At 42.0% G+C, this 25,825-nt stretch overlaps 1 protein-coding gene across 4 annotated transcripts in view; it reads left to right on the top strand.

The window, feature by feature from the left end:
• DAG1 (dystroglycan 1) overlaps positions 1-25,825 on the top strand; it is a 101,692-nt gene that overhangs the window by 5,702 nt on the left and 70,165 nt on the right. Inside the window, exon 2 of one of the 4 annotated variants that reach the window (XM_066617189.1) lies at positions 10,066-10,148. The exons of the other annotated variants lie outside the window; for them this stretch is intronic. The gene's annotated coding sequence lies outside the window, so the exon portion shown is untranslated. The remainder of the gene's footprint in view (positions 1-10,065; positions 10,149-25,825) is intronic. 4 annotated transcript variants of the gene reach the window in all.

Genomic DNA, 25,825 nt, shown 5'->3' on the forward strand with positions numbered 1-25,825 from the left:
AATTTTAACAGTCGTAGGCTGCAATCCTACCCACAGTTGCCCAGGAATAAGTTCCATTTACTATTGTTGCTAAAAGCATATACATAGTAGCCTGTTGAAAGTATTGATGTATAAACATTTCCCCTAATGCAGTCACATAGCAAGGTAGCATTAAATCTAATATAAATAAAACATTGAAATGAATGAGGCCCACCTGAAATTGGCTCACAACCCACCTAGTGGGTCCCATCCCATAGTTTGAGAAACACTATTCTAGGCACTTCGAAATCAACAGTTAGAGGTGCTAAACATGTCAGCTGAGATGGCAAAATGGGGTCAGTTTGTTAGATGGCAAAATGAAGGTGCTAGAGCAGTGGTTCTCAAACTGATGGTTTGCCACCCACCCGGGGAACTGGAAGCAGTTATTCCCCATTAAGGGAAGTGACCCAGCAATTATGGCAGCGATGCCTGCCATGACCAAGCAGCTTTTGTAGCTTACCTGGAGTGTAGTGCTGGCCATCCAAAGAGTGTAGCAGGCTTGCAGCCTTTTCTGCAGTCTTACCTGCTCCTCCAAACAGCTTGTATGTCAGATCACAATCCACTTCCAGTTTGGAATCGCAAACCTACCAGGTATGTTAAAAAGCCCCTTGGTTGTAACTGCACTGTGGTGCTATCACCACCCCCACAGTTACTTACAGGATTCCCAACTTCGGAGTAGGGAACCACTGTGCTAGAGCATGTAGTATGTAGGCTTTGGCAGTGAAATTTTTACTCTGCTTTACTTAAAACCAAAGAGACATCAGTCCCATGAAGATGACACTTAAGTTGGGTCTTGTGTGCTGAAGTTGCAACTGTTTTTGTTCTTGACTGAAATTAAGCCTCGTTATGTGTAACTTGCATAACTGCTCATATTCAACACCCCCCCCCCCCCGTTTCTCTCTTTATTCTTCAGTTTTCTTTACTACAGCTTAGGTTGTACATTGCTTGGGGATAAGAGACCTGTCATGTGGGAACAAAACTTTCTACATTCTATTGAATCCCCCAATTCAAGCCAAAGGAGGGCCTCCTTCAACATGTATTGCCTCTCTGGGTTTCGTGCTTGAGGTGTGCTGAGGGATCCCCTGCCTGCAGGATACAGTCCTTCCTCTCTGCTGGGAAAAAAGTAAGATCATGGGAGTACTGAGTATCCTTTCTCTAAGGAACTTTTGCTGGTCTAGAACCTGACTCAGGTACCTCATTGCTAGAAGGGAGAGAAGGGGGTTGTAAAGTGTTTGATTCTTCCTTCTCCACTCAATATGACCTTTGACTCCCTTGGCCTTGTATCCTGCTTCCTCTGCCCGATTATTGGTAATGACTGGGGTTTGAAACTATTCTGGATTGTGTGAGCTTGTGCAGCTCTGCCTTCCTTCCTACCCAGAACCTGGATCTGTTTCGCCTGTTGTCCCAGCAACTTGGAGATCTACAATGGAGGCAGGGTTTGTAGGACCTTCAGCTGGTCCATTAAATGTAAGCTATATAGCAAATTGCTTAAGGGTTTCTTCCTGGTGGCAACAGTTAGTGGTTGTAGGTTTGATGGTTGCAACTGAGGTGGCAGCAGGTCAGATATTAGCCATATGCATTGGTGCTGCATGAATAATATAGCTGTTGTGGAAAATGTTTCTCATGTCTATTCTTTCCCTCAGATCAGGTTATTTGGGGAAGTGGGATGGGAGGCAGCTATTTAATATGACAGTAGCTTTGGGGTCCCACTCAGGGATAGTGTGCTTCAGCCAAGTATCTGAATTTCTTCTGTTTGACATGCTGCACTTCTAGTGCTCAGGAGGTAGAGACTTCTTCATTTGTTTAGTAGAGAAGAGAGGGGTTGCCCTACTTTTTATTCATTGGTGTATGTGTGGGATATTTTCTAGCTCCCCAATGTTGGTTGAAAACTAAGGGGTTTCCATACCTCAAAAACACTGCTCTTGAAGCTCTCTGGGTTATTCTGGAAGGGTTGTAGTTTGAAAGACCAAAGCATTAGAAGTGACTTTCCCAGTTGTCTTAACAGTGTGGTAGCAGTCTGATGAGCCAGACTTTAGCATTCTTGACTCTTAAGTTCCTAGCCCTGTTTCAGTAAACTCTTAATGTGGAAGAAGAATCAAATAGCTCAATCTTATGTATGTCTACTAAGAAGTAAGTCCGATTATAGTCAGTGGAACTTGCTCCCAGGAAAGTGTGGATAGGATTGCAGCCTTAGCTTACACAAGTTTCTTATTAAAATGCAAACTTTATTGACAAATCTTTGAGCTAAGTAGTTGGTACATGTGAGGTCTTACTCTTTTTTCCCCACACCCTCCTAGTAGTCACATGAATGGGGAGGTTCTGCTATGCTTCAAATAATATTGCTGCTTCTATCCAAACTTCCATTATAATTAACTAAATGCATTCAGTTTAAGGTTTCACTCTGTCACAGACTTGTTGACTTAAAGTCTTGATTCCAAATAGGAGCTTATGTGTGGAGGTTAAAGAGAATATACAAGTATTGTAGTTTGGAAACCAATGGAGCAGCAAACTGTGGTAGCACTATCGCAGTACTTAATCATATCAATACAATTCTGGAAATGGTGGTTTCTTGGTACATGAGTATAGGCCTAAAGCTGTCTAGATGTCTTGGATTCCATCTGTTAGAATTAACTTTTACCAGCAAATGGAATGTTGCATCTAGTTTTTCCAACATACAGTCCTGTGTGTTTCTGCTTAGAAGCAGTGGTATAGCAATGTGAGGGCAGGAGGTGTGGTCTGCCCTGGGAACCAGCCATAAAAGCATGCTGATGGGGTGCCAGCATCATTCCCACCCCAGCTGCGCCAGGCTCAGACATGCTACACACAGTACACAGTAAAATATACAAGACTGCCCACTCTGCTGCCTATTGGTCCTTGGTTCATTGCTATTCAACAGGTAGCAATGCAGGCAGCCCTGTATATTGTATATGGAAGGAACTGGGGGCAGAGATTGTCGTGGAAGTGCTGTTTGCCCATTTTGCCCTCCTGTTCTGCAAACATGGCCAGTGGGGGAAGAAAGGGGGTGGCAGGCTAAAGGTAAGAGAAAGCGTGGGGGAATCGGGGTCTCTGCACTCTGCCAGGCATCAAAGCCTCCAGGGAAGGGACAGTCCAGACAGGACTCTTGCCTGCTACCCTGCATCCTCCCTGCAACCTGGCCAGAACCCCCCCCCCTCCTAATTTTTGTTTTGGCTGAATTGGTGGAAAGTGTTATCAAAGCTAGAAGGTTTAAATATACAATATAAGAAAACAAGCATTGTTGAACACGAATCAACACGGTTTCTGCATAGGAAAGTGTATTGCCTTATCAATGTTTTTGACGTTCTTGGCGTATATAGATAGGCATAATTTTGATAGGTATTATACTTGGAGCTCCAAAAAGCTTTTGACAAAAGCTCCTAGTACACTGGTTCCCAGACTTTTTTAGAGGTCCTAGAGGCTGCTGCCTGATTTATAAATGCCAAGGAGTGTGGTTATAATGTGATTGGACAGCAGTGCTTCCCTCCCAAGTAGCAGGTTGTTTAACCCTTGATGCTCATAGCCTAATCTGCCCTGCCAGTTTCACAAAGCACCAAAAACTGGGTCCTAGACCCATAGTTCAGGAATCCCTGTCCTAGTAAGTTTAGCAGTTAAGGGGTGAGAGAATGAATCACGGAGCTGGAAAAAGACAGTAAACAGTCTTTCTTCATAGGGAAGATGAGGTGCTCCAACTGTTTTGCATTTAGTTTAGAGAAAAAAGCAAAATTAAACCTTCAGGTTCAATAGTTTCACCACTTTGTTGTGTATCTGATCTCCATCTGATTTAGGCTGCAACTCTGTACATGCTTACCTGCGAGTAAGCCCCACTGAGCTCAGTGGGACTTACACTGAGTATCACACTGATTGTTAGTTGCATGGGGGCAAATAGCAGAGGGAGGATATTGCCCTCATCTTCTCGCATTTGATTGGTCACTGTTGAAAATAGGATGCCACACTAGATGTGTCTATTGTTAGATCCAGCAGAGCTGCTTTCATTTTGCCTTGTGCAAAACATTTCATCCATATCCTGAAGAACAAATAATGCTTGCACTGATCAATTCTAAGGTGTCAGTTCTGATGTCTTCATATTTAGAATTAAGTTTACTTGTATTGTTGGTACACTCCATCACATGTGTTGCTAGCACACTAAGTTCCCAAAATAGATAATGGTTCTATTTCAGAGATTTGTCCAGAAATTGGAATGCATGTATGTTGAAATGGCTGGATTTTCTTAGCCAAGCACCAGCTCAAAAGCACCACAAAGGGCAGACTGCACTTGTACAAAGCACAGATATAGCTGTCTAACTTGGTGACCAAGTGTAATTTAAATATACAGGGCTGCCCGCATGTCAGGTACAGGGCTCAGTCATGTTAAGAGCATTGAATTACCAGGTTGAGAAATGGTCACTCTGGTTCATTTTTCTGCCTAAGGTGAATGGCAGCAATATTTTAGTTCATGAGAGGCTTGCATGAAAACCAGTGCAATATGTCTGCAACTGCATCTAGGTCTACGTTAAATACCTAATTTACTCATTTTTCCCCAGCCCACAGGTGTACACATTTGATCCCTGTTGTATATATGCAATGTTGGGCAGAAATAACTATGGGAACTTTTTTGAAAAAGGAATTGTCACCTTTTGATGTTTGGTTGGTAGTCGCCTACAGCTAAGACTTTTCAGTTAAAGCACCTGTGCTTTGGACTCTTTTCTTCCTGATGCTGCCCCCTCTCTGGCCTTCAATAAGGATATTTAGACATTTTTGTTCTTGCTGTTGATGAAAGCTTTTATGAACATTTTTTGGCTGCTTTTTATTTTGATTTATAATGTGTATTTTTATAGTAGTATTTTACTTGTCTGTTGAAAGCCACCTTGTGCTCCCTGGTAAAATGGGATTGAAATCTTAAAATTTTTTTAAAAAATTTAGGTCTATGAAGTTCCAGGTTCAAGTTCCAACTGGCTGACATTGGGCCAGTCAAACGTCTCATTCAGCCTACTTTAGTTCTGAGTATAAAGGTGAGGGGTGGAGGGAGACACTGAACTTGAACTCATTGGAGGCAAAATTTAGTAATGGTAATTGTGGAGGAAGAGTCCTGTGGAAATTCTGTGTAGATGTCTATAGTTTTTCAGTGCAGACTTCTAGGGTGTTGTAACAGAACCAGTAATGTTATAGATGGAGCTGATAGGGTGCTCCTAATTCAACAAGTGAGGCTGCCTAACTTGTAATGAGCATGATTTTCTTTACAACAATAAATCAAACTTCTGTTCAAGTTCAAAGGTTTGCTTTCCCACCTCTGTTCTTGTCAAGAATGCCCAGCCTCTTTTCAACTTCTCTCCCCCTCCTTCCTGGTATGGCTTGACTAGATGTCAGACTTTTGCTTCCTTCTCTATAATATATGCATACGAAGTTGTATAACTTGAATGCATAGTTTGCATTTTACATAATTTTGTTATAACTTGTCACTTTATATGCATTGTGTTGTGAGCCTTTCTGAGTTGAATAGAGCTCTTGTACTTGAAAAATGTGGAACTAGTGTTTCTATAAAACGAGTTCTCAAATTGCATGTCACTGGTCTTCTTTAGTCAAGAATGAAATTGTTCAAACATTTTGTAATATGTGCCTTGTTTAGATGTATTGACTAGTCACAGTATTGACAACAAAGTATTGTATAGTATTTTCCAGGTCTGTGTAGAGCTGACGTATAGAACTTTTCTGCTAACTTCTAGATGCAAGATCAATGAAAATCCAGATGGCTTGAGTAAGTCCTGGCTACTCTGTGAGTCAGCTGAAAAGGCAAGGATTGTCATTGTGGGCCTGTAGCTTGTGTGTGTGGTAATTCACATGATATGTGAAATAAAGAAAACTATAAATCCATGAAAAGCAGGTGAGGTGTATTATTTAGTTTTTGGAGGAGTTCAGTTACAGTCACTTTCATTGGATTTAGAACATGGTTGATTTTGGATGAGGAGGGGCCAGGAAGAAGTTCAAACTTTGACTGACTACTGCTTGTACCTCAGGGAGGTCTGCCTCCCGCTTGACAGCTATTGAACTCAATCTTAATGCATGTGTTGCTGTAGCAAGATATAGCCCTCAGCACAGTAGTTGACTAATAGGTTCCTCCTCTTTTCACATGAAAGCAAATGCAAATTAATTTGGACTCCTCTTGCTTTCATACTTCTGCCTGAATTTTCTTTCCCTTTCAGGTCTATGAACAAAAAAGAAATAGCCAAGTTGCCCCTCCCATCTGTCCCCCTCCGCTGGTTCCTGTGTTCTGACCCATGGTCATACTAAATAATTTTTTTATTCCATTTCGTAGTGTGGTAATCTGATTATCAATGATGTCTGCTTAAGTTTACAGTATACTTTTTCTCTTACAGCCTGTTACCTTCCAATTCCAATCTGTTTTCTGCTCTATATACATGTGCTGTGGACGTGTGCTATTCCAAGCAGTCTAAATTGCTTACTCTTAATATCAGTTGTTGCACTGTACTATCCTAAATATAGGTTAGCATGCCACTATCAAAAGTCTTGCTAGAGATCTGAAGCATATGGAGCATTGCTTAATTTTTGAAGACCTTTAGCTTACTTGATATACATGGAAACAGTTTAGCATAAGTGATTTTAATTGGCATAGTCAAACATTTTGAATTTTATGTTAGTATGAAATGTGCTGTCCACAGAGCTCCTCTGAAGAAAATTCAAAAACTTAATATTAGTTTAGAATATAGTGGCCTGTTTGTTTGAGGTAAATCACAGTGCAGGTACTTTCAGCGTTTGTTAATTTTTGCTCCTGTTTACTTCCAGAGCAAATTTTAAAGTCCAGTTTTGACTTTTAAAAACTCCCAAGCATTTTAGATTTGAGATAATTTAAGGTGAATCATCCATGTATGCTCTCCTCCTTGGAATTAAAGTCAAGTGGGGAGACTGTTCCACATGTCACTGACATTGGTGAGACTTAGTTTTTCCCCTAGGATTGTTTTCCTTTTTGATGGCTGTGCCTTGTGTTTTGGAGCACTGCTCAAAGCAGAACCACCAGAGCATTTTCATCCAACCTTCAGTTGTTACTTACTGTATTGTTTTCTGTTGTCAGTTTTTGTTTTTCAAGGAACTATTTGAACACGTGTTCTTATGATGCTGTTATGGCAGCCATGTCATTAAGCCCCCCAAGCTGCTCACTTGCAAAAATTCTTGGTAGAGGTAGATAGAGCCTAAACCTTGTTGCTGGTGATGAGGCTTTTAAACTTTCTTTGTATGTTTTGTGAGCAGCATCAGTTTCATCAACACTTGAAGTGGTGATGGTGGTTTAATTTTTTTGAAACATCTGTCCCAATTAATCTCAGTATTATGTCCTTCCCAGTGTTTGTTGCTGGCATCGTCATTGTATTTCTTTTTAGATTATGAGTCCATAGAGGACAAGGAACTATCTTTTCATTCCTTTTGCTTTGTAAACAGTTTTGATAACTTTTTGTAGGAAAGCAGTATGTATATATAAATATTCCTTGTTTTGAAAACTAATTTGCCTCATGATGTTATCACAGAAAATATATGAACAGGCTGTTAGGGATAGACATGACATTTTCTCATTTTCATTCAGTATTTGGTTGGTGGACTTTAGAGCAGAACCTGATTTTTATGTTGTCTGCTTATTGCTGTGATTATTACTGTGTGATTTGTGAAATGTGGCTTAGATTTAAGTGTTCCCCAAAATTCATTCCTTCTTGCCCACAATCCCTTATCTTTAAGATCTGATTTCAGTCCTTTTTCTGATTTTGTGCTGTATTTAGATACTTAGGAACATATGTCAAGTAGTCATTTTCAAATGGGACAAAACCAAAGGTTGGTTAATCTTTCCTAGCTTCTAGAGTTCTGGCTTGGACAACTGCTCTTTCTTCTTCCTTGCCTTAAGTCCTGCTTTCTTAGAAATAATACATCAAGATTTGATAGATCAATAGTTTTTCCTTTGAGGTGTCCTTAAATTTTCACCAAACTAGAGGGAAGTCTATCTGCTTCCTAATACAGTTATACTTGGAACGGAATATCATGTGACACTTCAGTGGGTTTGGCTTGGACACTTATCGGATGTCTTGCATTTTCTGCTTTCTTTGCTGCTGGCTCTATGTGTTTGAAGCAGGAAAGCTAGACTTCCATGATACTTAATAGTTTCTTTTAATAGTAGCTAAACATCTCAGTCTGAGATTCCTGATAGCACACTAGTACCCGATAGCAGAATTTAAAAAGCACAGGAAGAGTCACGATTATTTCTGATGCCTGTTTTGAAGAATAGTTTGGACAGGTTAGAGATTAGCGAAGATTAGTTTCAACTATAGTGCAATAGATATAGTCTAGAATGTGTTAGTTTAACTATGAGAGACAGATTCCGTACCAACAGAGTATAAGATTGAGACTACATATGTTTTATGAAGATTGATCTCTTCATAAAATCTTTCAGTGTGGTGAGATAAAGGTGTGTTGGACCTGGAAGATCCAGGTTCAAACCCTTGCTCAGTCATGAAACTCGCCAGCTTGGATAAGTCTCTTCACCGCCCTATCTCCTAGGATTGTTGTGAGGCTAAAATGAAGTAACTCCATGTATGCCACACTGAACTTCTAGGAGAAAGGAAGGATGTGAATGTGAAACCTGGCAATGTTAAACTAGCTAGCAGTGCTGAACAGCTAGTTAGGCTATCTGTGTGTCCATCTTTCCTGGAAATAGCTTATCTGAGAAACTGCTCAAGGAATTTTTTAAACAATTCTCAAGGCCTTATTACCCTTCTCAATTGGTGATTTGGTCCTTCAGGTCTGACTGCAGACAAGCTAAGATTGGAATGCTTGTAAGCAAGCTTCAGCTACCTGTAGAAATGGCTCATATCTAGTTGGAGCATGTAGAAAAATCTCAGTCATCAATATAAAGATTTTCTTTTGTGGCATCCTGCACTAGCGGAGATGACAAAAATTTGGGGAAGGGGTGAGGGATGGTTCAAAGCATTTACAATCAGACCAGTGTGTTATGGCTTTGAAGCAATGTACAGGCTGAACTGAGTTGCAAGGAACATTCATAGGCAAACAATTGTTCCATTTACAGTCTTACACCCCCACCCCTCTCTCCACCCAGTCACTGGAAAGGAATTAGTCTTATTATGGAGCCTGAAAGTTACACTGCTTGCTAGAGTGGAACTCTTTTGAGGATCTTCTGTGAGACATTGAAGGGAATTGTTCTTTGTCAAACTATTCTGTTGCTCAAGCTATTGCTGGATATTTGGATATAACATTTTATTCAGACTTTTCAGGGCAGTTTATCTGAACTTTATAGTTTCTAATTTGGAGAAAAGACAACTGAGTAGAAAGTGTTCAGGTTGTCATCTCTTAACTTTGAAGGTCAGCATGCTTCCTGCCTTGTTGACTTGGACCATCTATTCCTGCCACTTAATTCTTTTCTGGATAATACAATGCTGTGGTCACTCTGTAAGCTATAAGTATAATCTGTGTACTTTCATGCACTTTTGAAACTACTTCATCCTAAGAGTACTACCAGGAATTCTGCACCAGTTTATAGCTTATCTGAGCCATAACATGAAATGGTCTTAATAGACCAATTCTTCTCCAGCATTTTCTTTTTATGCTTCATTTTCCAGCTGTTAATTCAGTTATCCTTGTGACAACTAATGTCAGTTATTTAACTTCCACATCTTCTAAGTAAACATTTCATGTCTTATGTTGCTTTTCTTCATCCATATAAAACTCATTTGATCAGTCAGCCTCTCTATTCTAGAAAAAAATTGTTCTTGCTCAAATTTATATCAACTCAAGGATGTGGCAGAAGTTGTCAGAGTAACAGTGTTACACTGTTTTATGCTCAGAACAGAAATTTATAGCAAGCTTGTAAATAGCTGGATGCAATGGTTTTCAAACTTTTCTGGCCTGTGGCTCCCTTGGCCCCTGTGGCTGTTGGCCATGGCTCCCCATCATGTTACTGAGGGTTGGAGCAGGAAGTGATGTCTTAGCTTTATTAATGGTGCATTTTGGTTTCGTTAACAGAGACTGCAATCCTAAACGCACTTTCCTGGGAGTAAGCCCCATTGAATATAATGGAACTTCTGATTATACAGACAGATTGGGCTGTGAGTACCATAAAAAGTTATCATGTTTGTTACAACTGCTGATACCATAATACAGTCTTGTGGACATATTAAAAATTTACCATAAGTATAACTTTAAGTTTAAAAATTTATTTAAAATAAAGATTTACTCTTTAAATTGAATGGCTTTTTCATGGGGGGAAAAATGCTCATCTATTGATTCTCCATCCCCCATCAAAGCAGCTTCAATGGGACTTGGCAGCAGTGGTGGGAGGGGAGAAAAAAATAAAAAAGATTGAGTGAAAGGTTCAGGCTCTTGGGTCCTGCTGGAATTATTTTAAACTGCACAGAAGGGAGAGGGCTTTAAAAGTAGATCTCCTGTTAGATTGCTATGCAGAAAGACGTATGCTGGTAACTCTTCCCCACCCCAGTCATCTTTTCCTCTCACTCTCCCCTAGATCAGCTAGTTCCCCCACCTCTTCTCATGGTCTGTCTGTGCCAGTGCTTGGCCATTCATTTGGAAGGGGAGAGGTAAAACCTCACATTACAAAGAGGAAATTCTCTTTTCCCCAACTCACATTCTAAACTGCTCTGCTCTGAGCTCTTGGGGATGATTGCCATAGTGCAACTGTAGAAAAATCATGGAAGTGGCAGGAGCTGCAGGAATGGCAGGCTGGCTAGCGTAATGGGAACAAAAAGGTCACTAATGCAGTGATGGAGGTGTCCGTGCTTCCCCAGGGAGCCAGGACACACAGTTTGAGAACCTCTGACTGAATGCTTGGTCACCTGTGGCAAATAAGAATTTCCCCAGGCAACCAGACAAGGAAACTTTTGGTAACTGGAAAAAAGGTGGTGGTTTGTGTTAGCCGAGTGGTATTCAAAGTGGAGATCTCTGCATGCTGGTAAAGCCGTCCCTGGCATAGACAGAGCTTACCATTCCTCCTGGGGGCCTCCCATATGCACCACAGATGCCTCCCAACCTTGGTGCCAACCAGCCGCACATGCCCGGAAATCTGGGTGCAAAGCTGACTGAGATGAAAGACCCTGTAAGTGGCTGGCAAGCGCAAAGATTGTCAGGCAATCTGCGGCACAAGTAGAGTCTCCCCCATGGAACAATAAGTGCTGTTCACGTGGGGGAAGGATTAGGCAAGTCGCTGGATCTAGCCCACGAGCAAGGGTATGGAGAGCCCTGTGTTAGACCATTGATATTTTGCAGATTGTTAATGGATGGGTGGACAGGCAAACTAGTAAATGTTTTTATGAACTAGTAAATTTTCTAGATATATTTGTAGAGCTTTAACGTTGTGTGGTACTTGTGCTGCTTTTGGGGTCCATGCCAGCTTGAAGATTCAGGTTTTTAGGTGTATAATCACTTGAAAAGATGATGCAGCTGTCAATTTGGGATGGGGAGAGGCCATAACTCACTGGTAGGGCATACATGTTGCACATGCAAGATCCTGAGATTGATCCCTGGCACCTCTAAGTAGAACTGGGACCTAATCTTCTCAATAGCCATGAAAAGCTGCTGACAATCAGAGATCATCAAACTGGGATCATTATGCATATTTTTATTTTGAGAGATTGGACAAGATCTAATACACTTATTCCTTTATCTGCAGGGTTTTAATTTGTGCTAGTCTCCTCCCATCCTTGTAGCTAACAAGTATGATTACTGGACTGGCAGGTCTTGCATGGCTGGCTGGGTTTTGATGTAGTGATGTCCTGGGAAAGGAGGAGAAGAGAATTTTCTCTTTGTGGTCCTATTTTGCTTTGTCCTTTAGAGAAAATATACTGTACTGTCAGGAAGAATGTAGTTTCTACAGAACAGCAAGTTAGTAATGCTGCTAGCTGACATTTAGGGCATTGGTATCCATCATAGTCCATTCTCTAGTTAAGTGATTTTCAACCTTTTTTGTCTCATGGCACACTGACAAGGTACTAAAATTGCCAAGGAACACCATCAGTTTTTTGAAAACTGACATGGCACACAGTGCTGTTGGTGGGGGGCTCATATTTCCCTAGTGGTCCTAATAATAATTGACCCTCCCTCAACTCCCCTGGCACACCTGTGGACCATTCACAGCACACCAGTATGCCACTGCACAGTGGTTGAAAATGGCTGCTCTAGTTACTAAATCATTTGGCATTTCAGATTTTGTCTTCTGACAGGCACATGGTGTAGGAGAAGGTGGGCCTCTGTTAACACCCAAGATGCAAAATACACCCACCTAAGTAGAAATAGGGTTTTTTCCATGAAAATATAATCTGTGAAGGTTATACAGTGTAGTCAAAATAGACAGGTTGTTCTTGAATGAGCAAATATTGTCTTACCTTTTAATCTTCTAACAATATATATAAAGGAATGATGGAATTCCTAACCAGAGGTGTACAGCTTCTTGTTCTCTCACAAATACAAAACGCCCTTGAATGTTGTAGTTCTGTATAGATTATATTTCACAATTTGAGGTATGTGGGGGGGAAGCAGTTGGGTTAGCAACTACTTCTGACACTTAGGACTGTACCTATGATAGCACCACGATCATAGATGCTATAAGAAACTGTGAGCTCATAGTGTGGTGATTCACCTACTGTGTTCTGTTAAGCACCCAGCTGTATGTTTGACAGCAAACTTAGGTTCGAAACTTGGGGTTGGTGCTGAGCAGCCAAAAAGTAATGAGGCAGGGTATGACATAATTTGGAAAGGAGAAAGGGTGCTTAACTCTTCTAACTGCTGCTTCTCTTTCCTCAACCTGCATTTCCCCATTTGTGGCAGATATACCTGGGGAGCAGGCTTCAGAGGAAATATGGCAGGAAAAGGACTAAGTACTCCCTTAGAATTACATCATTCCCTCTTAAGTCCTGTTACTTTAGTGCAGGGGTCTCCAAATTCCAGCCCAAGGGCCAAATGTGGGCCACAGTGAGCCTCTGTCCAGCCCATGGCAAGCCTCTGGCCCACTTGACCAATTGTGACCAGAGCTGTGCTCCAGTTGCGTCTGGAGGGTGTTCTGAAGGCCAGGGAGGCCATGTATCAGGATGCCTTCTAAAGCCTTAAAACATCCCTTCTTGGTTTTCCCAAAAAACCAGAAGTGACGTTTTTGGGCCCTCTGAAGGCCTTAGGCTTTCTGAGGGTCGGGGGGGGGCTCTATGGCCCTTAGAATATGCTCCGGGTGTTTCCTGTGATGTACTGGTTCTGAGGTATTTACTTTTGTGCATGTAAGTAAGCTGTTTGAGGAGTGGGTGAAATGGGAGTCCTTTTGACTGTCTGCTTTATTTCTGTGATGCAAGTTGTTGCTTGGAGAAATCCTGGAACTTGGAGCACATTTATTCATTCATCTAAGTTCCATCTCTAATGTATTTGAATTTTATATTTAAAATTTATTTTTCCGACTCTCAACACCATGACTGAAATTTGTTGCAACCCTCTGGCCAAAAACTTTGGAGACCCCGCTTTAGTGGGACTCGCCTTTACATACGTGTTCTTTTATGTAAGTGTAAGAGAGATTGCAAGTGTAGGAACTATATGCAAAATTGGATATCTTGAATACATATAAGTTACCGTATTTTTTGCTCCATAAGACGCACTTTTTCCTCCCAAAAAAGTGGGGGGGAAGTGTGTGCGTCTTATGGAGCGAATACTGCAAAAAACAAACAAACAAACAAAAAAACTCCGCCCCCGGCCCTGCCAGCTCTGCTTGGCTTCCCAGGAAAGTGTGGGTGGGGTGGCAGTCTCACTGCGCAAGCCCATGTGTCTACTCAGAAGTAAGTCTCAGAGTCACTGGGGCTCACTCCCAGGAAAGCGTGGGTGGGGTGGCAGTCTCGTTGCCCAATCCTGTGCATGCCTACTCTGAAGTAAGTCCCATTAGAGTCAGGGGGGCTTACTCCCAGGAAAGCCTCTCTCTCCCCCCCAAGCCTGGAGCATCACATCCTCTCTCCCCCCAAGCCTGGAGCATCACAGACTCTTGCTCCCCCCCAAGCCTGGAGCATCACAGCTTTTCTCTTCCACCCCCCACGCCTAGAGCATTGCAGACTCTTTCCTCCCCCCAAGCCTGGAGCATCACAACTTCTCTGCAACACAAACACTTTCCCCCTCTCTCACACACACAGGCTGCCCCCTTCACTTACACACACAGATGCTCTCCCCCCCACACACATTCACACAGCAGGGGAGGGGCGCTTTCACTCACCTCATCCAGCATCTGAATGTAAGCCCCCCCCCCCAAACCTGTCATCACAAAGAAAAAACTGTCTCCTTGGTCAGAATGCCAGTGTTTGCTTATTGCACAAGCCCCAGGTAAGGCTTGGTTCTCACCATAAATCCAGAGGTTTGTTGTGTCTTGAGAATTCAAGTTGTGGTTGGACTTTCCACTTGTTCATTTGTATTGGAATCACGGAAGAACTGGCGAGGAGGTAGATGTGGTGTCAGCAGTGGCCCCTTTAAGGGTAAGGCCTGGGCATCCAGCAGAGTGTGCTGCACAGCTGCAGCCACTGGAAGGCAATAGGGCCCTCAGGGATATAAGGAGTACCTGAGGCAGAAAGGGTTTGTGGGTTTTGAAGGAGTGCAGGTTGGAGGTAGGAGAGACTGACTGACTGATTGGGTTTATTGAATTTGGAATCTGACTGTGGATTGTGACTGGACTTGGATACCCTGATGGATTTGACTGATCTACCTGGAACCTGACCTTGGACTGTAATTTGGCTCATTGGCTCTGGACTCTGATTTGGCAACTCTGATTGATGGAACTGATTTACTTGGCATCTGTGGACTGGAACTGAACTCACTTTTGCTTGCTGCACTGGTGAGTTGCACAAGGGGGACTGATCAGCCTTAAGCGGGCACAAGGCCCAGTGGATTGGAATTTGGCAGAACATCATTGTAGCAGAAAGATAATGTGATCCCCTATTTGTGTGCACCTGCTTTTGTGAGCTTCATAAACTCTGACTCTAGCGATGATGAGTTCTTGGGGTTTCCAGAAAACTAGAGTACTCAAACCTTTAAGTCTCTCCATTTGTTAATGACAGTGATAATGGTTCTTAATGCCACTGTTGACTGCTGTTCACTTTACATGGTTCAAATGTTATTCTGTTATAGTTTATTAAATATTTTATTACACTATTTGGTTCAGAATATTTTTTTTCCTGTTTTCTTTGGTTCAGAATATTTTTTTCCTGTTTTCCTCCTCTAAAAACTAGGTGCGTCTTATGGTCAGGTGCGTCTTATGGAGCGAAAAATACAGTATATAAAAATACATCCTGCTCTATTCTAGTAAACAATATATCCATGAAAATACTAGCACAATTCATTTTTCTAATCAGAACCAGAAGCTTTGAATCTTTCACTTGAGCTTCATGGACTGTAGGAAACAAAGTTTGTATGAATTTAAAACTAGATTTTCAACTTTCACTGTTTTTGTTCCTTTGATGTATTTTTGAACTTTCAGTTTGGTATGATACAGAAGGTGAAAGAATCTGAAGCAAATGAGAAGCAAGAGGAATGGGTGTTAATATGACACATGCCTTGCAACTATTTTGCGATGACCATATGCTTAGTGAATTCCCAGATTGGACCAAATTTTTGAAGAAGTCTGTGGTGTGCAAAATTTCATATGCTCCCAGCATTGGCTGCGAAGCTTTGCTAGACCTCTGCTAGCTTTGAGGCTCCAGTAACCAGATGTGTAGCCCCCCCATGGGGGGGATTCTGTGATAATGGGTGGCACTTCTTTGGGGGTGGCATTGCCACCCCCACAGTGATCAACCATACCATGCTGACCTGCCTGTTTTCTTACTGGCCAAAAAAAAAAAAAAAAATTACCAGTATAAAACTACATTTCCTAGGGTGCTGTGGAAGGAAAACCAGCTCTTTTGGCAAGCATGTTGTGTCTGTTGGGAGCAGCTAACTAGTGACTCTGTAGGCAGGTGTTAGCTGGCTCCTGTCCATTCCCCCCCCCCCCCCGCTGGATCAGGCTAAAGGCTTGTCTTTTGGCTTCCCAAGTGGCAGGAGTGCCTTGCAGGTCTCTCAGCTCATTTAACTTGGGCAGTGGGGTGGAGGCAGAGTACAGCAGGGGAAGGGATGCTGTGCTGGCTGCCCTGCTAGCCTACCACTTGAGCAGGAGCCCCGGTCTTCCTGCAGGCAACTCAGCAGCCCTGTGCATCTCTCCTGCACAGCAAGACCATAGGGTTCCAGGCATGTTGAGGAGAAGATGTGGGCACACAAGAAGCATTGAGGAGCAGGAGAAGTGGGAGAAATGCAGAGAGGAATGTGGGAGAAAGGGGCACACGCGTGTGCAGGGAAGAGTGGGCTGCTGCCTGTCCTAAAGGAGCAAACGGTGGTTGGTGCATCTTCCTTGTGCAGCTTCGTGTTCCCTTAGATGCTTACTACTGAGAAAGTGCAAAAAACTGCAACTGGCCCAGTCTCCCCCTCTCTCCTGCTCCACGTTGTTTTCTGAAGTCCATCTGCCTTCATGTTACCTTTGCATAAATACATTAATTCAAGTTAATATAATATATAATATAATTACTTTGAATTAATTCTATATTGAATTCTTATTTTTTATATGGGGGGCACCAAAATATTTTGTGACCAGTGGCAGCAAGTACCTTGATTACGCCCCTGCCTGTACCCCTGGCCAATACTCTCTAAATGGAGTATACTCTCTACAAACTACCCAAGAATCTTCTGTGACGTGGTGGAGTTTCTTAGCAGATAAATCTGTGTAAAAGGAGTTCCCTGAGGACAGGAAGTTCAAAAACTTCAATAAGGATTCGAAATTGCTATAAGGAGACATGCTGCCATTGATTTCAAAATAGTATGTACACTGTGTTCAGTCAAAGCTCACGCTGAACTGTTGGGCTTGAAATTCTTTCTTCCAGAATCCCTCCCCTTTTCTATATCAGTTTTCATAGTATCCTGGGTTGCATCTAAATTAAACCTCAGAAAGGAGGGATCTGGAGACCTTTTCAGAAACCTAGTGCATGTGAAAGAGCCAGAGGTAGCACTCCTTGCCTCATGCCCATTCTTTGAACTGTCTGAAGAGAGTCATTTGCATGAGTGTCTGAAGAGACTCTTTCATGTATGCTGACTTCCCGTGTTACAAACAGCTGCATCAGTGCTTTCATGCAGATGCATGGGTGCCCTTCCTGGAGAAAGGCGAAACGCAAATCGAATAAATAAATAAATGCAATAGTGTTGGTCTGGCAAAAACCGGTTTTTTCAGCCTAAGTATGTTTCAGCTTAAGTATAGGTCCTTGGAACCAAATCTGTACTTAAGTAGGAATGTACAGCTGAATGCATGGAGGCCTGTCTACTTGTTTGGAAACTGGAAAAAGTAGGACCTATCTTTTTGGTGAGGTCCAATAAACATGGTCAACACCCTGTGTGAGTGGAGTGTGTCCTAGAAGTTTCTCATGACTCTTCTAGAACATATAGGAGCTCCTCATGTGATTTTAGACAGTGTGGTAAATGTTTATGGGGGCTCATGGAACAAGCTCTCCACATGTGCATGTAGTGTGCATATCTGAAAAGGAATTATGTGGTGAGGTGTGATGGAAAGTAACTTTATTATACTGGCACTTACCCAGCAGGGGCATAACCCGCAAAGTCAGGCATGTGTTCAGTAACTATCTTCAATAAGTATCAGTCATGCTCAGTGTGAAATAGTGGCTGCTAATGTTATGCATTTGGAAAGGGGTTAAAAATCTGGCGGAAGGCAAATTTAATTTACCAAAAGAAATGCATATGTAGCAAGTAATCTTTGTGTTTAAATCCATTAATGGGGGGGAGAGATGTTGATTTACAGCAGCAAAAATTGTTTTGTGATACCTTAAAAATGCTCACATTTATTATAGCATAGTATTGCATCTGATGAAATGCACCAGGGTCCATGAAAGTTTATGCTATAACACAAGCCTTGAAAGTGGCAAAATACCTTTTGTTAAATCAATATTACTTTAATTTCTAGCTTAATTTTTAAAACGGATATTGAGCATAAGAATGTCAGGAATGCTAGAGTCAGGAAAGTTAGCCTTTGTAACAGGGCCTGTTGAGCAAGTGGGCTGATGGTATTACCATGTGACTTCAAACACTTTAAGGAAAAAATAACTTTGGTGGTCTGGAGGGTTGAACCTCTTTAATACATTATTTTATTACTTGAAAACTACTATATAGTAACCATTTTGAGGGAGTGTTGAGTTTTTTCCATGGGCAACTTACAACCTTAGGAATTCCTTTATAGACATAAATCACTTGGTAGGTTTTAATGGGAGATAATTTTGACCTTCTGGCATTCATGAGCTGAGCAGTATTGTTTCCTGAGAACCTTCTGTGCTGTGCTTAATTAGTTTGCTGTTTGCTCTTTGTGTCTCATGTAAGATGTGAGCCATACTTGAGCTAAAGGGAGAATCTCTCCTGATACTTACTTGTCTAAAATAAGGATATGATCTCTTAAATTAACAGGGCAATTGACACTGCTTGGATCTTTGCCTGGAACAGATAAGATTTAGAGCCACTATTCTGACTTGCTAGCCCTTTCTCAACCAAATCTCTAGATCACTTCAGTACTTCAAGACACTCACTTTTCAGCCTCAGCATTTAGGTGTGCTATATGTAGGCTTTTCCTGCAAAGTTAAGTTTTGACAAGGAAGGGAAGGCAACTATATTTAATGTGTCACAAATATGGTTTGGCATGATTATTTTAGACTTCTGGAGTCAGTCTGCCCTTTCTGTGGTTTTTCTATTTTCATCTTCTGTTACAATAATCTTATTTTGGGAAAGTTAAGAGGGAGGGACTAGGAAAGCTGTGGACAAGATCAGTTTAGCAGTTTGTGCAAGGGTAGAGCAGTTTACAAAAAATGGTGAGTCTTTACTTTTTCTCTAGATCAGCTCTGTTTTTCAACACTAGACATTCCTTTGTAGGTGTAGCGGGGATTTTTGAGAGCAGGATAATTTAGGCCTGTCTAGGAGTTCACATAAGGCTGAAAAATTGTGGCCAGCACACTGGAGCAAGTTGAACACCTGCTTATTTTGTGGAAGTGCACACCCTGGGATACAAGAATTAACACAAACAAGTTCAGCTGAGTGGAGCATTCATAAGAATCTACTCGCCCACTCACACCAGAGATTTCCTATGCCAGGCAGTGCCTCCTGCAAACAAAAGTGAGTTTTTTTCCATGTGAATTTCTTCCAACCTCTCTCTTCATTTATCATGCTTTCCAGCTTGTCAGTGCTCCCAGGTTTTACCCAAAGTTGGTAGTCCAAATTTTAGTGAAATCCATTCATTCTTATCTAACTGTTGCAGAATAAGTCATGCTTAAAGTGCTGTGTTAATCTGTAACTCCATAGAAATGTATCCATTGACTCAGTCAGTTATTTAAATACAAGTGCTGAAAGCATTAGAGGCAGTTTTCTGGAATTAGTATTTACAGAATTTAGAAACGCCTGTGCGCTTGGATTCATGGGTGACAGTTTGCAGGTCATGTACCAGTTTGCTTTGCTTATGAGGAGAGTACTGGGTCAAGCACCATCACTGTCTACTCCAAGTATGTGGCAACAGTGTGACCACAGACTTTTGCTTGTGAAAGGATTGCATGTCAACTTGGAACCAGCAGCACTCTGCTGTTTGTGAAGGATTGCAAACTGGATCCTTGACTAGTTTTGTGTTTTTTTCCACTGCAGATATGACTCCTTATAATGGAAGTAACGTGGTATTAGATCATCATGTAATGTGGGCATGCAGGTGTTCTTTAGAACGTGTTAAGGGAAATTCATCCAGAACTGGCAGTTAAAAAGCAGCTATATTAATGTGTTTAGTGAACTTTTAATTTGTTTTGTTCTTGGGATTACTGTCTGAATATTGTTAGAGCTTATCAGAAGCACATCTTTCAATACGTATTGAGATCTTGCGGAGTTTGTGTGTGGATGAAATGGCTGTTTGCAGCTGGGGATAAACCTGCTTTGAGAGCTTGCTGTGTCACATTGAACTTTCCCTTCTAACTTCCAAAATGCATCTGTTCCCAGAGGCTATTAAAATGAGTAGTGAACTGTCTTTGTTTGGTTTCCTTTTTCACAACAAAAAGCTCCAAAAAATATCATTTTTGTTGGCAGAATGAGTCTTGAATAGTTGTTTCCTGCTTAATTACTATCTAGATTATGAAGTAACAAGAATGAAAGGTGATTTTTTTTGGGGTGCTCTTTCTAACCAGCCATTTGCTGTGGTGTTTTATTTCTGCTTTTGGAATGGTATATCTAACTGCAATGAAGCTTCTAAAAACAATCTTGAAATTACTTATCACAGCTGTCTAAATACTTTGTTTTATGATTGTTGGTTGTATCAAGGGAGATTCTCTAAAACTCCTCGTCCAAATAGATTATGTCTATTTTGTTCAGTTGAACCAGATACTCTTGGAACATATCCTTCTTCGGTGCACTGCTCATCACAACCTCAGGTCCCACTTACTTGATTCTTTTCTTTCTTCTCTTCCTGTTTCCCTTGTTGATCCTTTCCCAATTCTTCTCAGTGATTATTCCCCTCCTGTTACCAACCTGGTGGCAGAATTTTTAGTGGTAGTCTCTAAGGCCAAAGTTTGAAGTTAACATTCCCAAAGCTGTTCTATGCTATTTATTCTCCGTAAACTTTTAATATGCCAATAAAGGTACTGACGTGTGTGTGATTGTTGGTTGTATTGTCTCAATTTTAAATATTATATACAGTACCTCACTGTATATGTATAACCCAGTAAATGGAAAGATAGAACAGATTTTTAAAATAAAGATTTGTAGCCTGATTTTGTAGAATCATATATTTTGAAGGGACCAAAATACCATTGTCCACAGTACAGCAAGGTCCACTACAGAAGATGGAGCTGCAGATTACTCAAGCAAATGACCCAAGCTGCAGAGCATGGAAAAGTGTTTCCTGCTAGCACAAAAATTTTCAAGTGTATGTGTTTCAACTTTTTTTGGTAGAAGTTACCAAAAAGGCCTTGCCTGTGTGTGGGAAAGATAACTAGTCCAGTATTTTTTTCCTTGCTTACTTTGTGTAAGTGTATTAAATGTTTCTTTTTCCAGCTTGCTCCTTCCTCCAATGCATTCAGATGCACGATTTTTCTTCAGACTGATTTTTGGGAGATTGTTTGCATTTAATGTTTTACGTGTCTTGACAGTAAGTTTATTGGACTTATAAGGCAGGAGGTATATTTTAAATGTGGAAGCCTGGTGAACAAATTGGGGTGCTAATTCTGTTGGCAGTAGCTTTAGAGTCTAGGGCTACAACCCTAAATACACTGTATTGCAAGCAAGTACTGAAATCAGTGAGAGCTGATTCTAAGTAAAGATGGTTAGTTGGACTGTAAAGTTCATATTGTTGGTAGTCTCTGTGGAAATAGAACAAGGTTATTCAAGTAGTCTGTTCTGCAGCTGTTCTTCCTTCTGTTCGCTCAGCTGTCTATACAGCTAATGGGGTCTCTACCTTTAGAGAGAGGGATGAAGACCTCATGCCCTTCTAGCAGTGAATGCCTTCTGCCAATTTAGATCCGTTTGTTCTCTGTGTGCCTGAACAACAGCATAGGCAAGCTTTCAGTGTGAGCAGTTGGTGAGTAGGTTGGGAGCTCAAGAGACCTGTTCATCTCTGTCAAAGGATTTATAAGAGTATATGTAGAGCAGAGCTTTAAAAATGCTGTATACTTCCTGGCAAGGGCTTGGAAAAACTAAATACTGGGCATCTTTAAAAAACCTGCAAAGGAATAGGAACAAATCTATTCCGCAGCTCCTCCATCCTGATGGAAACTACTATCCATTGGCCTGTTCCAGACTGCGGAGCAGCATGTTTTGTTGTTGTTGTAAAACCCTGTTTATTTCCCCAGAAACTTCTGCTACAGCATTGATAAGCAGCCGTCCCCCTATTAGAGGAAAAACTGCTGAAAGAAATGGGAATGTGGGCAGCAGGTGGAGGACAGGCAGTGTGTTTATCAGTCATAGCATATTTAACTAGGAGCAGTTTATTTAAACCAACTTGGACCTTGCTTATGCAACAGTTATTTCTGTGCAGTATCCTTTCCAGTGGATTCAGAGGTGCAGGATGTACACCCTCCTTGCTGTAGTGTTCATTGTAGGCTTCCTTTTCCAGATTTGGCTTCCAATCTCCAGCTGTTCAAAGTGTTGGTCACCACTCTGGATGTGCTCTATTCCACAATTACTATAGTGAAATCACTTGTTTAAAGAATGCCCTGAGAAAGTTAGTTTGAATGAGATGATGGGGATTTTTTTGGGAACTTTGACTCGACCTTTGTTCAGCCGGCCTGTTAATTCACATCTGGCTGCTCCCATCAGTGTGTTTACTGGAAAGCAAATAATGAAGTTGAAAGTGAAAGCAGGTTATGGGAAAAGTTCTTCTAGGGAGTGTAGGGGGAGGATTGGAATTCAGCTGTGAGGCAAATGATAAATCCATTGAGAGAGAAGAGCTCTGTGCTCTCTCAAAACACTTACACAACTTTTTCCTATTCTAAACTACATTTCCTTGCAAAAATGCTGGCAAAATCTGGTTAACTTTTCAGATTGGGTGCTCAGGTACAGATTTTATGGTGTTGCATAGGCCACTTGCAGTGTATCTAATAAAATGTGCTTGAAATTAAGAAAGTGCTTCCCTAAGTGTGGGCTGTGATCTGGGTCTGCCTGCCCGCACTTACACCGGTTTGGTTCCAAATAGAAACCCTTTCAGAAGCCCAGTCACTTACTAGAGCTTTTGGAGGACTCTCCCAGCCCGTCAACCCACTGTACAGGCTTTTGTGGGCCTCAGAATGCCCACTTTTGGGGGCAAGCAAGATGTTCCTTAAGTCTGTCTAAGGCAATTTCAGAGGTGGAAGGAGAATTTCTTTGAGGGGTGGAGAATCTTCACAGGAGCATAGTTTCCCCTTCATCATTATTAGGGCAGTAATCCCCCCCCCCCGAGTTTTGTGGAAATTGCTCTTTAGGAGCACACTACTGCTTGAAGAGGCAATTCTTTCCCATTAAACAGAAGAGGAAGAAAGAAATAACACCCCCCTACACACTGTGCTCCTGCACCACTTCAGGCCACCAGCCTCCTTGCAGTGGTCATTTGGCAGTTTCAGAGGTCCACTTCCATCTCTAAAAACAGTAACATCCTGTTAGGTCCTTAGTCAGTGGTAGAACAGAGGACTGGGGAGTGTTGCTGAAATTATTTTTGTTTGCTGGTCTGGTCCTAGCTCAGACTGTTTCTGCTGTTGGTTTGGTGAATGCTCATTTTTCATTGTGCCAAGCTTGTCTGCTTCCAGGGGTATCTGGGTAGATGCTATTGCAAATTAACATTAGTTGGATATTGGTTTGGCCCACCAAGGCAATTATTTAAAATCTTATCCATGTGTTACCCAGGCAGAGTTCCCTTGATCCACATTCCTGAACTCTTCTGTTTTCTGGCCTGTTTTAAAGTACCTGTATTTCTCATTTACCATCACAGTCTGTAAGATAGGTTAGGTAAGGAAGCCCAAGGTTACCTGCTGAGCTTCATGAATGAGCAGGGATTTAGGCCTAGGTCTCCCATGAGTAAGTATCCTGTCCCTTGCACCATGACACCATAGCCATGATATTCTGTTCTTTGCACCATTTTATATCTTAGTGATCTTTTGTGGAAGAAATGTCAGGCAATCTTAGTTGTACATTGCATTTATACATTTTCTTGCAAGTCTCCACTGCCTTGGGAGTTATTAGCGTGCTGCAGATTTACTCTGATGCTATTTCTCCTGAAATGTCAAAGAGGTGTAGAAAGGGTAGTGAGACTGTAGTCTGGGATAACTTGTGATTTTCATTTAACCACAGTGAAGACTTATCTATTGCAAGATCTGCCTGTGATAATTAACTTGTAATGTGAAGCAGCCAGTGAGAAAACTTTAAACTCTACTGTTTTCCCTGCAGTGGAGGAGGATATACAGTACTTGCATAAGTTGTCCCTCCTACTCATTCATAGAGTCAGGTCCCCACCCCAGAGTGGCCACTCCTGCTTCAATCTCTGTCTCACAGCAAGCAGCACTACAATGGTGCATCATCTGTCTTCTCCCTAAATAGTTGTTCCCAACTTGGAGATTGTGACTCCCCAAGGCAGTGAAAACAATTGCAGCCACCTTAAGGGGGGTAGCAGTGGTGGTTTTGGCACCTCTGGGATTGTGCTGCTGTGTCCATGGAAAAGCGTTTTTAAAAAACCTACCTGGGGGTTGCACGGCCCTCTGGATGGTGCGGAGGACCTGTGCCTCCCTCTGCGGGCTTTCCCATGCCTCAGAATGGCTCCCTGATGTGATTGATACCCACTTCTGGTTTCCGTCAAAAAACCAGAAGTGGGTTGTGTTCATGACGGGGAGCCATTTGGAGGTGCAACCATCTGCACCCTCTGGAGAGCTGGTGCTACCCCTAGGTGCACTGTAAAATCCAAATGTCTAAAAATTGCGATTGGAACCCACTTCTGGTTTCACAATCAAAAACTGGAAGTGGATTCTGATTGAAATTTTTAGCTTGTGGAGGCTTGGGAAACCTTGCAGAAGGGTCCATGGGACTCCCTCCACCCCCCAGAGGCCTGCTTGCAGATCAGTGTAAACCCCCCCCCCCCCCGCAGTGATGTGATCCTGGGGGATTGTGTTGCTGCGTTTGCCCCTTCTCTGCAAAGACTTACTTTGGTTCTCAAACTCCTTGAGAGTTTGAGAATCACTGCTTTAGAACATTGGACTGGAACAGACTAAAATCATGCTAATCTCACCCAAGTGACGCAGAAGGACATGATTTTTGGACCTGATTAATTCTGCATTCATACCCTCCTTGGCTTCGGCTAACTACATGAATATTGAGGAGTATCTACCAGCTAAACTTTAGGGCAGTAGTTCCCAAACAAAGGGTTTAGAGTCAAATGAGTCACCTGCATTTTCCTGAGGCCCATTGGAAGCAGCATTCCCTGAAAGCTGCATGGCTGGAATTGAAGCCCTTTGCAGCTTCCCTCTTGGCAATGACAATGATATCTTTGCCAAGCACTCCAGAGTGTTTTTGTTATGAACATGTACCAACCCCATGGGTTGCTGGAATGAGAGAAACTGGTTGCGATCAAAAGTTTGGGAAACACTGTTCTCAGGGCTGTAGATGTATAGTTATTACAACCATTCTACGCTTGCAGGTGCAGGAGAAAACGTGCCACACAATGTGAAATTCAAAACAGTCCTAACCTTTCTTCAAGACAGCCTCAAGCAGGGCCTTCATCCAAACAAGTAGCAGCTCTGACCACAGTCTTTCTCATGGGACCCTACCACTTCCTTACACATCATCCTCGTCTCAAATGCTTTTTACTAGGGGTCTTTAGCCTAAAACCACCTCCAATGCGTAGGTTCCCCCATGCATTTGACGTCTTAACTGACTTCACAATTTATGTTGCTGTCATGGAGAGTCCTGTTCTTAGTTACTATCATGTCGTCTTGCAGGATCTCAGAGCTTCTCCCCCATTTTGCCCACACCCAGTTAATAGACAGGAGAAACTGGCATAAATTGGATTTCGCAGAGTGCTCAAAATATACCTCAGCTGCACTGAGAACTTTAGGCTCTTGGAAGTCTTGTCTCCTATCATCCAGCTTTCATAGATAAGAGTCTTGCAATTTATCCTATTAAAATGGATAAGGGCTTGCTCCTCTCTAGCATGTGAAGTCACTCATCTTAGAGTTCTCAAGGGCATTACTGTGCATTC

The sequence above is a fragment of the Tiliqua scincoides genome, chromosome 2 (genome assembly GCF_035046505.1).
Source record: "Tiliqua scincoides isolate rTilSci1 chromosome 2, rTilSci1.hap2, whole genome shotgun sequence".
NCBI classification, from domain to species: domain Eukaryota; kingdom Metazoa; phylum Chordata; class Lepidosauria; order Squamata; family Scincidae; genus Tiliqua; species Tiliqua scincoides.